General features: G+C 43.2%; 1 pseudogene; it reads left to right on the forward strand.

Annotated features, from left to right (window-relative positions):
• The first annotated feature begins 11,037 nt into the window (after positions 1 to 11,037).
• Positions 11,038 to 14,519, forward strand: LOC133950908 (tripartite motif-containing protein 16-like; annotated as a pseudogene).
• Positions 14,520 to 17,758: the final 3,239 nt, after the last annotated feature.

Genomic DNA, 17,758 nt, shown 5'->3' on the forward strand with positions numbered 1-17,758 from the left:
TCATGCAGGTGTTAGTGCAGCTACTCATTTGTTCTTGCAGGTCCTGTTTTTGTGCCACTGGTTTGGCTGTTTTTTTTTTTTTTGTATACTTTATTTTTCGTTTTATATATGAGCATAAAACAACAAACAAGTAAAGTAGGGCTAGGACACGACAGTGCACACATTTGGAAGCAGGTATAGAAAAGTTAAGCATAGGTGCAGTACAAAATACAAATATTTCTCGCTTTTGATTGGAATGGAGTGAGATAGAATCAGGAGTCTTTATGTTTGTAGCAATCCAATTTTTTCCAGTATTCCTCTCCTTTATCCTTTTGAAGCCGCAGCACAAAAGTCAAGTTCTCCATCGCCTGGATGGAGTTTATAATGTTTGTTAAGAGTCTCATGGTAGGAGGATTCTTCTGGAGCCAGCATTTAGTAATTGCTTTTTTACTTGCAACCATGAAAATCTTCATGAGGTATGTGTCTCCTTTACTGAGACCTTCAGGGAGTTCTCCAAGATATAAACAGCAAAAAGAAAAGTCAAGTATTATGTCCAGAGTTTCCACAATTAACTCTCTCACTTCCCTCCAAAAAGGTAGAATACAAGGACAAGACCAAAAGACGTGAACACAATCTGCAGAAATCCCACCACACCCCCTCCAGCAGGAGACCTGCGTACCGGTAAATTTTGATGTCTGGTTAGGGGTAATAAAAAATCTCATCAAATTCTTCCAACAGAAATCTCGCCAGAAATAAGAGTTTGAGGAAGTGGATTGATTTTTCCAGATTTGAAGCCACGTTTCCCCTGGAATTACTATATTAGCTTCTTTTTCCCAGCGTTGTCTAATATAATCTGTTGAGTTTTTATTCAATAAAGTAAAGCTTTTGTATAGTTTTCCAGTGATACCTTTAGTACTTTTGGAATCATAAGCATCTATAAAACTTTGAATTATTTTCGAGGGTTCAGTTAAATTAGGGGTCTTTATTGTTTCCAGAAAAAAGTGGCGGATCTGTAAGTAACGATAAAAATCTTTACCCAACTCATAAGATTTACGCAAATCCTCAAAAGATTTTAGGTTTCCGTTCTTTATTATCCTACAGAAGGAGGTGATTCCTCGCTTAGTCCATTGTTTGTACCTATGGTCCTGTAAACCTGGAGGGAAGTGTGGATGGAACGCAGGCCAGCTCAACACTCCAATCTCTCTACAGAGCTGATATTTCTTTACTACATCTGACCACATTCTCAGAGAGAAACTAGTACAATGATTATGTAGCTGGTGAACATCATTAAACCTGCCAGGGCAACCCAGAACTGACTGGATAGGTATTTCAATTAAAGATAACTCAATATCTTTCCACCTAGCTTCATAAGATGGGTTACTATTATTGTATTTATTTGATTAGGACAGTGCACATTAATCAATATGTCAGCCAGAGCATCAATATAAATATGCCGGAGTTAGCTTAATTGCTAATTTTCATCCGTTGTCCTAAGGCAAGTCAAGAACATAAAAACAACATACCAGTATACAAAATAGATTAAAAAAACACTTTTACACACAAAATAGGTCCCCATATCAAGAGTCCATGTTAAAAAATTAGAATGACCAAAGGTTACATATGAGAGCAGGTCTGGCTTGCTACTAACCACTGTTTAAGGTTTTTTCTAAAGGTGGTGTAAGTGGCACAGTCTCTAACATGTGTTGGTAATATATTCCAGAGTATTGCCCATACGTTCCCAGGATGTTCATAAGCAATGGGATACCAGATTCAGGATATTTAATTGTGACAAGGACCTTGCTCATCAGGCTGTCATCTCCTAGCACAATGAGGACACAGTTAAATTGGTTCAGCTTCAAAGCACATGAGTAATAACTGTTTTGTTTCACAGGAAAGTAAATCAAAGCAGGCGAGTGCAGGTGGTCTGCAAAAGCCCCACAGAGAGAAAGAGAAGCCAGAGCTGAACTGGAGATGAACTTGAAGCAAGAAAAAGCTCAAATAGCTCGTCTGCGAAAAGCCCCGTGGAGAGACAGCGAAGCCAGAGCTGCACTGAAGATGGACTGGATGCAAGAACAAGCACGAGCAGAAATAGCTCGTCTGCGAGAGAAGAGTCAGAACATGAAGGCACAAGGGGAGAACTGCAAACTCCAGAGGGGTGATGAGACTGGAGGCTCCCAGCAGCAGAGAGACAGAGAAGAACTGATCCGTCTAGTTTACAATGGAAGGAAATGAAGCGTATGAAGCCTTTTAGTGTGAAAGAGTCCAGCGTAGTCGTTAGAGTCGGTTGATGGAAGCTGACGGTGGAGGGAGGACTGGAGACTGCGGAGATAAACAAGTGCCACAATAAGTACATGTCTTCAGCTCAAGGGAGTTATAATCAAGGAAGGAAAAACATTGAAGAGGCTGCAGCGTTTGCTTCCAGCCCAGTCACGTTCACTGCAGTGATTTGATGATACACAGTGTTGGAGGATATTATAAACCTACTAATGACTTGGCTCTGTAACTTTGCTGTTAATAGATTCTAAACGTAATTTGCTTTAAGTCTTTTTTTTTTATTTTTAAATTAAAAGGTTTGTGTGGAACAGTTCACCACCTCACGTCTGCATCGCCACTTTCCCGTCTCCAAAACGTTCGTACGCATGGGTCAGAGTTTGTGTGGAAAAGACTGTTTTTATAAATCCCAACGTTTGCGTGAGAAGTGGCGTACGCACGTTTCAGGCCCCGTTCTGTGCGTACGTAACAGTTATAAATGTGACTCCTGCAGGGTAGGCTAGGCGAGGGCCACACACCTCCACCACATGGCCCAGTGTGAGGACTTTGGCCTGGCACAGTTTCTGAGGAAGCCTGGTTCTACATCATATCGGAGCCGAGTCCCGTGAACCACTGGCTCTTTGAGGAGCCAGAGCAGAGAGTCACAGATCTTCAGTCTGTCCTTATGGAACATTCCCCACATTTTGAGCTGGTCTCATCAAAATTTCGTAGAAAGTCTTACTCAAAGTAATGCACTAGAATTCGTATGAATTCCACGTAATAATGAGTCAGGAGGCTGGGGACACGTGACATGTGCTTCTATCTCTTCGTGAAAAAAAAAAACATGGCGGTCATCCCTCTAACCCTAACCCTGATCTGAAAAATACAAATGAACTCTGCACCACGGTGATTCAGCAGAGTGAGAGACACATAGGCTTGAGTGGAGAATACGTAATTTACCCTTGACACCGACATTTAACGGAGGAAACAGCGGAGAAGTTCTTCAACAGGGATGACAATAAATTAATAATTGAAGTGAAGAAGTACAGTGACCTTAGTACTGCAAGCTAGACTATTATGCAGCTGTAGACACAACACGGGGTCCCTGGGCCTGAGAAGGAAAGAAAATGAGTTTAATGTGGCTATTAAATGTGACTAAAACTAGACTCAAATGTTCTGAGTTTTTGTCGAAGAAAACTAGACTTAACCAGAAAGGATCAAAATGACTAAATGTGATTAAAACTAATATGCATTTTCATATAAAGACTAAGACAAAATCAAAAATTGCTGCCAAAATTAACACTGTTTCTCAGCCTCGTGGCCAACCATTTGGACAAAAGTTTATAATCAGTGCAGAGCAGAGCTACTGGTCGCCAGTTCTTTATCTCCTGAAGATCTTTTTTGGGGAGAAGGGTGAGGACCGCTCTCCTGCAGCTCGAAGGAAGCTGTCCTTTGTTGTGCTGTCTCTGAGGACCAACAGCAGATCTCCTCCAATCACAGGCCAGAAAACCTTGTAAAAATCTGCAGGAAGTCCGTCGATGCCCGGAGCATTGCCGTTCTTTATCCTCTGCAGCGCAGCATGTAGTTCTTCAGCAGAGAGCTGTTTGTGTAGCTCTGCACTGACCTCTGCAGGAACCTTGGGTAGACGCTCAAAGAATGTCTGTCCCACCTCTGGTCTCTCTTGGAACTCCATCTTGAAGAGTTCCTCATAGAAACTTACAGCATATCTGCAAATCTCTGCTTTTTGTTGACAATTTGAGAAAATCTTCTTCAATCAAAAAATTGTCCACACTGTTCTCCTCCTGTGAACTGTGTGTCGCTCTGTGGCTGCATCAGATCAGATGTCCCTCTTTCCCATAGCCAAAACACATCATTTTACCTGATGTAACATGCACCGTGTAATAAAATTCCTCAATTTTTTATCTAAAGACCAAGTTTAATTCTTCCTCACTCTTTTTTAGCATCATGAACACACTGTCATACCCAACAACCTCACCTATAGCCAGACTGACCTCTTCCACCGAGCAGTCCATTGCCGGACACATACACCGGCAGCTACCGACTTACCTGCTGCTACTGACACTATTACTCACAAAGGAACAAAACACCTCTAATATAAGTAAAGAATGAAAGAGCAAAGAAAAGGTCAAGATGGACAGACAGACAGACAGATAGCATGTTGAGTCTTTTTTTGCAGACGTTAGTCTATAACAGGGAACTTAAAGGAAGTTGAAAACAAGAGGAGGCGAGCCGAGCTCAGCTGGACCCTGGATGCAGCTGGTCGGGAACATTGTCTGCCAGAAAAGTAAACCTATGACTTTGTGTTGTTGAACTTCTTTGTCATTACCTAGCATGTTGATTACTTGTTTCACTGAAGCCATGTTCATTTTAATACCAAGTTCATTTGTATACAGTAGGCTAACCTTTACAGCCGTGAGAGTACGATGTATGTACAGTTGCAATCAGAATAACCCCCCCCAAAGATTTTAAGGATTTATCATTTATAGTTACTTCAAAGAGCAAGATTCTGCTTTGGATGACTTATTTATGAGTTGAGTGAAAGAGAAAATCAACACGGTAATTGCATGATGTAGTATTTGTGTGTAACAGTTTACTTTGTTAAGATGGCCATGACGCAATTATTCAGCGCCGATATAATATTGTTGTCTTTACAGCTGAAACATAATTAAGCCTTTAGGAACTCTATAATGACCCTTCATTGGCCTCAGATGTGATGCTTAATAAAGAGGTTAACTTCATAGGAAATAGGAATCTAAGAACTAAAGATCTTAAAGCATGATGTTGGTCTCCTATGATGTTGGTTACCACTTGTCAATAATAAACCGTAGAAATGAAGTAGTATCAGTAAGGCAGACAATAAATGCTGTATGTCGCTATGACCAAACATCAGAGGATCGATTTACCAGAAGTTATGATAGAGGAGAGTGAAGAGGAATTTGAGGAGACCAAAGACAAAGAGGAGAAAATGGAGACGATTATAAAGCTTGAGGTATTATTGATTCCATTTCAGTTATTGACTCTATTTTTATAATTCCGTGCGAAATGTATAAGATAATTCAGCCCCAATTTTGATAAATTGGTTCAGCTTCAAAGCACATGAGTAATAACTGTTTTGTTTCACAGGAAAGTAAATCAAAGCAGGCAAGTGCAGGTTGTCTGCAAGAAGCCCCACAAAGAGAAAGAGAAGCCAGAGCTGCACTGGAGATGAACTTGAAGCAAGAAAAAGCTCAAATAGCTCGTCTGCGAAAAGCCCCGTGGAGAGAAAACGAAGCCAGAGCTGCACTGAAGATGGACTTGATGCAAGAACAAGCACGAGCAGAAATAGCTCGTCTGCGAGAGAAGAGTCAGCACATGAAGGCACAAGGGGAGAACTGCAAAGTCCAGAGGGGTGATGAGACTGGAGGCTCCCAGCAGCAGAGAGACAGAGAAGAAGTGATCCGTCTAACTCAGGAAAACCAACGTCTGGCTTTTGAGAACAAGAAGCTAAAATATGAAGTTCAGAGTGGTCTGGAGTTTAGTGAGGACACTGTCATCAACCTGAATCAGAGAAATGATCAAAATCACAAACTAGCTTCTGAGAAGAAGAGGCTACAGGATGACCTTGAGGAGGCTCTAGAGTTTGGTAAAGACACTATCATCCTTCGGAATCAGAAAAAGGATCAAGATCACAAACTAGCTTCTGAGAAGAAGAGGCTACAAGATGACCTTGAGGAGGCTCTGCACCTTGCTCATGAGGCTATCATCTCCCTGGAGCAGGACACAGATAAACTGGACCAGCTGAAACTGAAAGAACACCAACTGGCTTCTGAGAACAATGAGCTACAAGACGAACTTCAGGGTGCTTTACATGAGATAATGATTGCTCATCAGGCTGTCATCTCCAAGCAGCATAAGGAAACCGATGAAGTGATCCGCCTGAGACGGACAATTTACAGATTAGCTTCTGAGAAGAAGAGGCTACAAGATGACCTTGAGGAGGCTCTGCACCTTGCTCATGAGGCTATCATCTCCTTGGAGCAGGACACAGATAAACTGGACCAGCTGAAACTGAAAGAACACCAACTGGCTTCTGAGAACAAGGAGCTACAAGACGAACTTCAGGATGCTTTACATGAGATAATGATTGCTCATCAGGCTGTCATCTCCAAGCAGCATAAGGAAGCCGATGAAGTGATCCGCCTGAGACGGACAATTTATAGATTAGCTTCTGAGAAGAAAACGCTACAAAGTGAACTTGATGACGCTCTACGTGAGAAGGACCTTGCTCATCAGGCGGTCATCTCCAAGCAGCATAAGGAAACCGATGAAGTGATCCGCCTGAGACGGACAACTTACAGATTGGCTTCTGAGAAGAAGATGCTACAAAGTGAACTTGATGACGCTCTACGTGACCAGGACCTTGCTCATCAGGCTTTCATCTCCCAGCACCAGGAGGACACAGCTAAACTGGACCAGCTGACCAAAGAAAATCATCAACTTGCTTCTGAGATCAGGAGGCTACAATGTGAACTTGAGGGTGCTGTATGTGTGAAAGACCTTGCTCATCAGGCTTTCATCTCCCAGCACCATGAGGACACAGATAAAGTGAACTGCCTGTGTCGGAAAGTTAACAAAATTGCTTCTGAGAGGAAGAGTCTACAGAGTGAACTTGATGACGCTCTACGTGAGAAGGACCTTGCTCATCAGGCGGTCATCTCCCAGCACCAGGAGGACACAGCTAAACTGGACCAGCTGACCCAAGAAAATCATCAATTTGCTTCTGAGATCCGGAGGCTACAAGGTGAACTTGAGAGTGCTGTATGTGAGAAAGACATTGCCCATCAGGAGGTTATCTCCCAGCAGCAGGAGGACACAGATAAAGCGAACCGCCTGTGTCGGAAAGTTAACAAAATTGCTTCTGAGAGGAAGAGTCTACAGAGTGAACTTGATGACGCGCTCCGTGAGAAGGACCTTGCTCATCAGGCTTTCATCTCCCAGCACCAGGACACAGCTAAACTGGACCAGCTTACTCAGGAAAATCACCAGCTGGCTTCTGAGAACAAGAAGCTACAATATGAGCTTCAGGATGCTCTAGGTGAGAGTCAGCTCGCTCGAAGTTACGGCCAGAAAGAAAGAGAAGCTCGCATCAGACTCGATGAAGACATGAAGAACGCTAGAGACCAGAACTTTCGACTATATCGAAAATACTTGAGGCTAAAAGACGCCTCATCAGATGCAGAGGAGATGATGCTAAGTATGGAGAGCAAACCCATTAGAGCTCCCTGTCAACGACATGAAGAAATCAGGGAACAGAAAGATGATATCACATCCAAGAATCCAGCTACGATTGCTAAGCGCCAACATACGGTCCATACGTTCAAAGTAGAACAGTCAGAGAACAAGACAAGACAGGTCCAACCTGAAGATGCCCTAAAACAGGAAAAGATACAAAGGGTTGTCTTGGAGGAGCAAAGCAAACACAATGCATCTGATTTTGAAAAAGAAACAAAGAGAGCTGCTCAAATTGGGTCTGCTCTTGAAAAAGAAAGTACCACAAGTACATGTCCTCAGGTTAAGGGTGCTATGGTCAAGGAAGGTAAATTTGTGATCAAGCGGGAGCGTATGCTTCCAAACCGCCTTGAAGGTCCAAGACCAGGTGAAAGAGTAGTGTACACAACAATCTCTAAATTGAATTTAAGCCGGAAGAGCGGATACTTTCAAGCAACAGCTAGGGATGCACCGATATGGAAATTGTTGGCCGATATCGATGTTTAAAACAACAATCTAGCCGAGAACAATATTTGTTTATTCTGTTTTTGTTTTTATTAGGGCTGTGAAATAATAAAAAATTTGAATCAAATTAATAACAGTTGTCTGTGGATTAATCATGATTAATCACATATTACCGATTTTCTCTGTATATTTTTGTGAGAACAAAAAGATTCATGACAAAAGACACATATATACATCCAGAGGGGTGATGAGACTGGAGGCTCCCAGCAGCAGAGAGACAGAGAAGAACTGATCCGTCTAACTCAGGTGCACCGATATGGAAATTCTTGGCCGATATATGTCAATGACTTTCCCTTAAGAATAAAGCTCTCCTCATCTCTTATTAACAGATCAAATGAAAATACAAGACAAAAGTTTGTACTTCTCACTCCTTTTTCAAATATGTAGATTAAATCATAAGTTTAGATTTGTTCCCACAATGCTGGGTTGTGGCAGCGACTTGTACTACTTTCTAAGATACATAATTAGCAGATGAACTTATAATAAAACACTTTGATAGTGTTGATCATTAACATTTTTAATTTACGATGAAAGGAAATGAAGCGTATGAAGCTTTTTAGTGTGAAAGAGTCCAGCGGAAGTCGTTAGTGTCGGTTGACGGAAGCTGACGGTGGAGGGAGGACCAGAGACTGCGGAGATAAACAAGTGCCACAAGACGTACATGTCTTCAGCTCAAGGGAGTTATAATCAAGGAAGGAAAAACATTGAAGAGGCTGCAGCGTTTGCTTCCAGCCCAGTCACGTTCACTGCAGTGATTTGATGATACATACAGTGTTGGAGGATATTATAAACCTACTAATGACTTGGCTCTGTAACTTTGCTGTTAATAGATTCTAAACGTAATTTGCCAAAACGTTCGTACGCATGGGTCAGAGTTTGTGTGGAAAAGACTGTTTTTATAAATCCCAACGTTTGCGTGAGAAGTGGCGTACGCACGTTTCAGGCCCCGTTCTGTGCGTACGTAACAGTTATAAATGTGACTCCTGCAGGGTAGGCTAGGCGAGGGCCACACACCTCCACCACATGGCCAAGTGTGAGGACTTTGGCCTGGCACAGTTTCTGAGATAGGCCTGGTTCTACATCATATCGGAGCCGAGTCCTGTGAACTACTGGCTCTTTGAGGAGCCAGTGCAGAGAGTCCCAGTTCTTCAGTCTGTCCTTATGGAACATTCCCCACATTTTGAGCAGTCCTTTGTAAAAAACTGGAAGGTTGTCCAACTTAGATCCATTTACATCCATTAGAAACAACGACTCAGCCAGGCCCAGCCCACCACATCTCTCTAGTAAGGCACGGTCTACGGGTCTCCAGACCAGGTCGCCAGGTCCAGTCAAGAGTCTTTGGACAAACTGGAGCCTGACAACGGCCCCCCTGCTCGCCAAGTGGACAAGTCCATGTCCCCCCTCCTCCTTAGGCAGCCAGAGGACACTCTTTGGGACCCAGGGCAGACGGTCCCAAAAGAAATCCACCATCACAGCCTGTATTTTGGCCAGCAGATGTGCTGGGGGTCCACACATGCCAGTCGGTGCCATAGCATGGAAGAAACCAGGTTTTTAATGATAAGGGTGCAGCCTTTAAAAGACATGTGTGGGGAAGCCACTTCCATTTTGTAAGACGTCCTTCTACCTTCTCTTAAACATTGTCCCAATTTTTGCTCATGAAGGTTGTATCCCCAAGATGAATGCCCAGCTATCTCAGACCTTCTTTATTCCAGGTCATCCCCCCCAGTAAAGACTCTTCATCCTCCTTCAGGTTCTCCTATGTGTTCATCAAACTGTCCTCTGACTGAGAGGAAGGACACGGTGGGTTTATCTTTGAAACTGTGTTTGCTTGTTTACTATCTGTTTTGTTTTCTGGGCTTTTTCTTTTGGTTGACAGTTTGAGAAACTCTTCCTCAATCAAAAAATTGTCCTCACTGTTCTCCTCCTGTGAACCTGTGTGTCGCTCTGTGGCTCCATCGGATCAGATGTCCCTCTTTCCCAAAGCCCAAACACTTCATTTTACCTGATGTACCATGCACCGTGTAATTAAATTCCTCAATTTTAAACCTGAAGACCAGGATTAATTCATCCTCACTCTGTTTTTGCACCATGAACACGTGTCTCCTGAAAGACACAACATGTTTGAGATGTTGAGATTTACAATATATGGGGATCATCTTTATCTGGGACATGAACTTTCCATGTCTTGGAAGAGCTAATTTTTCAGAAACGGGGACACATTAGCGATAAGGACCTTTTTGACAGGATCAGCCGGGGACAACACAGGTCTGAAAGAGCCCAGAATCACAACTCCACTCTCCAGTAGCTGGTTAGCTTGTCTGGGCTGTCTAGAAAAACCACCACAGTGCTGTTCATTCGTGAGGCAGACTTCACACTGTCATACCCAACAACCTCACCTACAGCCAGACTGACCTCCTCCTCCGAGCAGTCCACAGCCGGACACAGTTTGATGCCGTGTCAGAGAGAGAGCGAGAGAGAGAGACAGACAGACGGACGGACAGACAGACAAGATTGTTGTCCCCTCAGCAGTCAGACTTTTAAACCAGCTGTAGCCCTGGTGTTTGGCACACGCACTTTTTAATATATTTTTGTATTTTGACAAAGGACTAATGGATTCTTAACGCTCTTTTTGTGTATGTATTTATTGTTATGATGAGTATGGGTTGTGTGTTATAACTATTTACAAACCAACTGGCCCCTCAGGGACAGTAAAGACGACCTTAACCTTAATTTAACATTTATTCCACTTTGTTCGTTTTTCATTCTTCGTAAAACACACTCTCACTGAATGTCCTCTTAACACCAGGTGAGAACAGGTCACTGTGCAATGCAGTAAATCCTGAAAAACCAACAACTTCTTCCTCAAACACAACCAGCTCCTCCCAGTCAGGACATGTCTGTGTCTCCTCCCTTCACAGGTGTGTCAGTGTAAGAACCAGTGAACAACAAGCTGTGAACTGTGGGAAATGAGTCACTGCTTGGAAGTGAACGGGTTCTTCAGTCTCTGGCAGCAGCTGAAATGGCGCAGCAAGAAATTCACCTGGACAGAAAAAGATTCTGCTGTTCGATCTGTCTGGATCTACTGAAGGATCCGGTGACTACTGGCTGTGGACACAGCTACTGTAAGAGCTGTATTAACTCCCACTGGGACAAAGAGGAGGAGAGAGGAAGCTACAGCTGCCCTCAGTGTAGACAGACCTTCACACCTAGGCCTGTCCTGGAGAAAAACACCATGTTAGCTGATTTAGTGGAGGAGCTGAAGAAGACTGGACTCCAAGCTGCTCCTGCTGATCACTGCTATGCTGGACCTGGATATGTGGCCTGTGATGTCTGCACTGGGAGAAAACGGAAAGCTATCAAGTCCTGTTTGAATTGTTTGGCCTCTTTTTGTGAAAAACACCTCCAGCTTCATTTTCAATCAGCTCCATTTATGAAGCACAAGCTGGTGGAGCCCTCGGAGAAGCTCCAGGAGAACATCTGCTCTCTTCACGACGAGGTGATGAAGATGTTCTGCCGCACTGACAGTGTATCTGTTATCTCTGCTCTGTGGATGAACATAAAGACCACGACACAGTTACAGCTGCAGCAGAAAGGACTGAGAGGCAGAGAGAGCTCGGGCTGAGGAGACAAACAATCCAGCAGAGAGTCCAGGACACAGAGAAAGACCTGAAGATGCTTCAACAGGAGGAGGAGGCCATCAATGGCTCTGCTGATAAAGCAGTGATGGACAGTGAGAAGATCTTCACTGAGCTGATCCGTCTGCTGGAGAAAAGAAGCTCTGATGTGAAGCAGCAGATCAGATCCCAGCAGGAAACTGAAGTGAGTCGAGTCAGAGAGCTTCAGGAGAGATTGGAGCAGGAGATCACTGAGCTGAAGAGGAAAGACCAGGAACTGAAGCAGCTCTCAGACACAGAGGATCACAACCAGTTTCTACACAACTACCCCTCACTGTCACCACTCAGTGGATCTACACACTCATCCAGCATCAGGATCCGTCCTCTGAGGAACTTTGAGGATGTGACAGCAGCTGTGTCACAGGTCAGAGGTCGACTACAGGACATTCTGAGAGAGACAGAGAGTTCACAGATTGTGTCTCAAGTGGATGTTTTACTGCCACAACCAGAGCCAGAGACCAGAGCTGACTTCTTAAGATATTCTCAGGAAATCACACTGGATCCAAACACAGCAAACAAACATCTGTTATTATCTGAGGGGAACAGAAAAGTAACAGGAACATGTAAGAAACAGTCTTATTCTGATCACCCAGACAGATTCACTGGTTGGCTTCAGGTCCTGAGTAGAGAGAGTCTGACTGGACGTTGTTACTGGGAGGTGGAGGACAGAGGATCAGTTCGTGTAGCAGTCACATACAAGAATATCAGAAGAGCAGTAGAGTCAAGTGAATCTATATTTGGATACAATAATAAATCTTGTTCATTATCTTGTTATGACAATAGTTATATATTTTATTACAACAGAATCAGGACTCCAGTGTCAGTTCCTGTGTCCTCTAGAGTAGGAGTGTACCTGGATCACAGTGCAGGTGTTCTGTCCTTCTACAGAGTCTCTCACACCATGACTCTCCTCCACAGAGTCCAGACCACATTCACTCAGCCTCTCTATGCTGGAGTTTATGTTCATCCTGGATCCACAGGATAAAAAAACTACAGTTGCAATCAGAAATATTCAACCCCCTCACCTCAATAGACATTATAGTGATGTGGATGACAGATAATGACAATAAATGACAAAAAAACCTCATCAAACAACAAAAGATATTTATTGATGCATATTTTAGTTATTTTGACAACAGAAGTTGACTTAACTTTGAAGTTCAAATGAAAAATGTAACTCTTTCAACACATGTGCATGTGAAGTATTATTCAACCCCCCAGCTTCAGTACTTTGTGGCGCATCCTCTAGCTTTTATAACTTCTAAAAAATGTTTTCGGTAAGTGCGGACAAGCTTCTTACACCTCTCGATTGGAATCTGTGCAAAAGCCTCTAGATCAGTGATGTTTGATGGCTTCCATGCTGCAACTGCCTTTTTTAAATCCCACCAAAGATTTTCAATCAAATTTGAATCTGGTGACTGTAAATGCAACTCCAGGACGTTCCAGGATCTTTTTCTCAACCAAGCTTTGGTGGACTTGGAGATTTTGCTTTGGATCATTGTCTTGCTGGAAAGTCCAATGATCACCAAGGTTCAATTTGTCAACAGAAGGAATCACATTCCTCTTTAAAATGGCCTGGTATTTCTGTGAATCCATGATGTCATGTACACAATAAAGATTGCTAGTTCCTGCCGCAGAAAAACAGCCCAACATCATCTTTGACCAACCTCCATGCTGGACTATGGGGATGGTATTCTTCTGGTCATAAGCCTGTCCTTTCACACGCCAGACATACCGCTGGTCCATACGTCCAAACAGTTCCAGTTTGGTTTCATCAGTCCATAGAACTGTCACCCAAAACTCTGTAGGCTTATCCAAATTCCTCCTGGCATATTCTAGTCGACTTTTAATGTTGCTTGTGGTCAAGAGCTGAGTGCGTCTTGGAGCCGGCCATTAAGTCCTTTATTATTCAGTGCACGTCTTATAGTTGCCACTGCAGCACTTGTACCAGCCTTCATCAGGTCATCCTGTAGGTGTCTTGCAGTCACACAGGGATTTATCTGAGTTGTTCTGACTAAGTTGCTGAGGGTCCTTGATGAAATGCTGGGCTTTCTTCCACGGCCAGGCATATTTGAAGCTGCTCCATCAGTTGTAAACTTCCTTATAATGTTCCAAATTGTGTGTCTTGGAATATCATTTTTTGGGGAATTCTTCTTCTACCCAAGGCCTTTCAGGTGTGATGAAATAATCTCCTCTCTCAGCTTTTGTGTAAGCTCCTTTGTCTTTCCCATGATTGCAACTCACCTTGAATACCTTGATGGGTGGGGTTTATATATGCATCACAGCTGAAGCAAATGAAGGATCAGTATAGAGTTCCCAAAGGCTTAATAATGTTTCAACTCAACTTTAGGACAAAAAAAACTGTCAGACAGCTTTAAAAACAACAATATTGTATAGGGGTTGAATAATTGTTACATGGCTATCTTAACAAAATATACTGCTACAGACAAATACTACATCATGCATTTTCCGTGTTGATTTTCTTTATCACTCAACTCATAAAGAAGGCATCCGAAGTAGAATCTTGATCAAAGAACAAAATTCTGTCTACTTTAATTGATAACTCCTTAAAATCTTTGGGGGGTTGAATATTTCTGATTGCAACTGTACATGTACTAGAGCAAATAACTTATTCAGTCAGACTCCAAAAAGATTTAGGTGAAAAACGATGGCAGAAATGGCAAGCCTACTTGGCCAATGAGTGAGACTGTATGCACGTACTGGGTTTGATAATTTATTGATCAACCCTGGACCTTGAATATGGGTAATTGTTTAATGTTTTGTATTTGTCTTTTGTTTTACCTCCCTGTACTAAAAGATGAAATTGTCCTACAAATAAAGAGTTAAAAAAAAAAAATAGCAAGATTCTGCTTCGGATGACTTCTTTATATAATATTGTTGTTTTTAAAGCTGAAACGTAATTTAGCCTTTAGGAACTCTATAATGACCGTTCATTGGCCTCAGATGTGATGCTTAATAAAGAGGTCAACTTCATAGGAAATAGGAATCTAAGAACTAAAGATCTTAAAGCATGATGTTGGTCTCCTATGATGTTGGTTACCACTTGTCAATAATAAACCGTAGAAATGAAGTAGTATCAGTAAGGTAGACAATAAATGCTGTATGTCGCTATGACCAAACATCAGAGGATCGATTTACCAGAAGTTATGAAAGAGGAGAGTGAAGAGGAATTTGAGGAGACCGAAGACAAAGAGGAGAAAATGGAGACGATTATAAAGCTTGAGGTATTATGATTCCATTTCAATTATTGACTCTATTTTAATAATTCCGTGCGAAATGTATAAGATAATTCACCCCCAATTTTGTTAAATTGGTTCAGCTTCAAAGCACATGAGTAATAACTGTTTTGTTTCACAGGAAAGTAAATCAAAGCAGGCGAGTGCAGGTTGTCTGCAAGAAGCCCCACAAAGAGAAAGAGAAGCCAGAGCTGCACTGGAGATGAACTTGAAGCAAGAAAAAGCTCAAATAGCTCGTCTGCGAAAAGCCCCGTGGAGAGAAAGCGAAGCCAGAGCTGCACTGAAGATGGACTTGATGCAAGAACAAGCACGAACAGAAATAGCTTGTCTGCGAGAGAAGAGTCAGCACATGAAGGCACAAGGGGAGAACTGCAAACTCCAGAGGGGTGATGAGACTGGAGGCTCCCAGCAGCAGAGAGACAGAGAAGAACTGATCCGTTTAACTCAGGAAAATCAACGTCTGGCTTTTGAGAACAAGAAGCTAAAATATGAAGTTCAGAGTGCTCTGGAGTTTAGTGAGGACACTGTCATCAACCTGAATCAGAGAAATGATCAAAATCACAAACTAGCTTCTGAGAAGAAGAGGCTACAGGATGACCTTGAGGAGGCTCTAGAGTTTGGTAAAGACACTATCATCCTTCGGAATCAGAAAAAGGATCAAGATCACAAACTAGCTTCTGAGAAGAAGAGGCTACAAGATGACCTTGAGGAGGCTCTGCACCTTGCTCATGAGGCTATCATCTCCCTGGAGCAGGACACAGATAAACTGGACCAGCTGAAACTGAAAGAACACCAACTGGCTTCTGAGAACAATGAGCTACAAGACGAACTTCAGGGTGCTTTACATGAGATAATGATTGCTCATCAGGCTGTCATCTCCAAGCAGCATAAGGAAACCGATGAAGTGGTCCGCCTGAGACGGACAATTTACAGATTGGCTTCTGAGAAGAAGACGCTACAAGGTGAACTTGAGGGTGCTGTATGTGAGAAAGACCTTGCTCATCAAACTTTCTTCTCGCAGCACCAGGAGGACACAGATAAACTGAACCACCTGTGTCAGAAAGTTAACAAAATTGCTTCTGAGAGGAAGAGTCTACAAAGTGAACTTGATGACGCGCTCCATGAGAAGGACATTGCTCATCAGACTGTCATCTCCCAGCACCAGGAGGACACAGCTAAACTGGACCAGCTGACTCAAGAAAATCATCAACTTGCTTCTGAGATCCGGAGGCTACAAGGTGAACTTGAGGGTGCTGTATGTGGGAAAGACCTTGCTCATCAGGCTGTCATCTCCCAGCACCAGGAGGTCACAAATAAAGTGAACCGCCTGTGTCGGAAAGTTAACAAAATTGCTTCTGAGAGGAAGAGTCTACAAAGTGAACTTGATGACGCGCTCCGTGAGAAGGACCTTGCTCATCAGGCTGTCATCTCCCAGCACCAGGAGGACACAGCTAAACTGGACCAGCTGACCAAAGAAAATCATCAACTTGCTTCTGAGATCAGGAGGCTACGAGGTGAACTTGATGACGCTCTACGTGAGAAGGACCTTGCTCATCAGGCTGTCATCTCCCAGCAGCAGGAGGACACAGATAAAGTGAACCGCCTGTGTCGGAAAGTTAACAAGATTGCTTCTGAGAGGAAGAGTCTACAGAGTGAACTTGATGATGCGCTCCGTGAGAAGGACCTTGCTCATCAGGCTGTCATCTCCCAGCAGCAGGAGGACACAGATAAAGTGAACCGCCTGTGTCGGAAAGTTAACAAAATTGCTTCTGAGAGGAAGAGTCTACAAAGTGAACTTGATGACGCTCTACGTGAGAAGGACCTTGCTCATCAGGAGGTCATCTCCCAGCACCAGGAGGACACAGATAAACTGGACCTGCTGACCAAAGAAAATCATCAACTTGCTTCTGAGATCCAGAGGCTACAAGGTGAACTTGAGAGTGCTGTATGTGAGAAAGACCTTGCTCATCAGGCTGTCATTTCCCAGCAGCAGGAGGACACAGATAAAGTGAACCGCCTGTGTCGTAAAGTTAACAAAATTGCTTCTGAGAGGAAGAGTCTACAAAGTGAACTTGATGATGCTCTACGTGAGAAGGACCTTGCTCATCAGGCTTTCATCTCCCAGCACCAGGAGGACACAGCTAAACTGGACCAGCTTACTCAGGAAAATCACCAGCTGGCTTCTGAGAACAAGAAGCTACAATATGAACTTCAGGATGCTCTAGGTGAGAGTCAGCTTGCTCGAAGTTACGGCCAGAAAGAAAGAGAAGCTCGCATCAGACTCGATGAAGACATGAAGAACGCTAGAGAACAGAACTTTCGACTATATCGAAAATACTTGAGGCTAAAAGACGCCTCATCAGATGCAGAGGAGATGATGCTAAGGATGGAGAGCCAACCCATCAGAGCTCCCTGTCAGCGACATGAAGAAATCAGGGAACAGAAAGATGATATCACATCCAAGAATCCAGCTACGATTGCTAAGCGCCAACATACGGTCGATACGTTCAAAGTAGAACAGTCAGAGAACAAGACAAGAAAGGCCCAACCTGAAGATGCCCTAAAACAGGAAAATATACAAAGGGCTGTCTTGGAGGAGCAAAGCCAACAAACTGCATCTGATTTTGAAAAAGAAACAAAGAGTACTGCTCAAAATAGTTCTGCTCTTGAAAAAAAAAGTACCACAAGAAGTACATGTCCTCAGGTTAAGGGTGCTATGGTCAAGGAAGGCAAATTTGTGATCAAGCGGGAGCGTATGCTTCCAAACCGCCTTGAAGGTCCAAGACCAGGTGAAAGAGTAGTGTA

This window comes from Platichthys flesus, chromosome 3 (assembly GCF_949316205.1).
Source record: "Platichthys flesus chromosome 3, fPlaFle2.1, whole genome shotgun sequence".
NCBI lineage: Eukaryota > Metazoa > Chordata > Actinopteri > Pleuronectiformes > Pleuronectidae > Platichthys > Platichthys flesus.